The 957-nt window shown below is 33.9% G+C and overlaps 1 long non-coding RNA gene across 2 annotated transcripts in view; it reads left to right on the top strand.

The window, feature by feature from the left end:
* The window catches only part of LOC128249038 (uncharacterized), a 43,801-nt gene that overhangs the window by 817 nt on the left and 42,027 nt on the right, over positions 1-957 (top strand). The window lies entirely within an intron of this gene.

The following is a 957-nucleotide window of genomic DNA, read 5'->3' as shown; positions in this document are numbered from 1 at the left end:
ATATATATATATATATATATACATATATATATGTATGCATACCTATTACATATGTGGGAAATTCTGTCTGTGCCTGTTCTTGTTTGCGAAATTGTAAGCTGATGCCTCCTACATCGTTTCATTGACTTTGATTAAATTTGACACGTGAGTCGAATTCATGTCAGGAAACCTCATGGCGTACTCAAATTATTGAAAAATATCGATAATAGGGCCTCTGGAAGGGATCCTTATATATAACTAATATATTTTAGTTTAACAATCAAGGGAAATAACCCATTCATTTTCCTATTATTGGCATAAATCAAATTGAATATGTTTATTTCTACTACATATGTGGTAAATGCTGTCTGTGGATGTGTTTGTTTGTGGAGTTGGCAGCTAACTCCTCCTACATCGCTTTATCGATTTTGATGAAATTTGACATGTGAGTAGAACTCATCTCTGGAAATATCATGGCATACTCAGCAGCTGATTTCCACGCAAAACGAATCAGTAGCGGCATAGATTTTATGAAGGACAAGTTAACGATCACTGTTATGGTGATGCGTGCTGAAGAGGCTAAGGCATATTAATGCCAATGCCGAAACTAGTCCAAGTAAATCCATATGTATGTAAGTAGATTGTCTTAACCAATTTTGCCTTCGTTTCACTTCTGTAGTAATTACCAGTGTACTTTTGGTTATGTAATAACGAGTTTGACTTTTATTTAAAGTAGGTAGACATACATAGTATGTCCTTTGATTAATTATATATATATATCTTTGGGTATTTATGTATATATATATATATATACATACATAAATATATATAGGACCCATAATGTGTGTCGTTAGCCAGCTGGAAACGCCACTAGCACTGTCCCGTAAATGACGCCACACTTGGTTGGCAAGTATATGTCACGATATGCTACTGTTTACATCTCGCTCAGAGATTTAATATACCCTATATATATATATA

This window comes from Octopus bimaculoides, chromosome 11 (assembly GCF_001194135.2).
Source record: "Octopus bimaculoides isolate UCB-OBI-ISO-001 chromosome 11, ASM119413v2, whole genome shotgun sequence".
NCBI lineage: Eukaryota > Metazoa > Mollusca > Cephalopoda > Octopoda > Octopodidae > Octopus > Octopus bimaculoides.
This window is presented reverse-complemented; position numbering and strand designations above follow the sequence as displayed.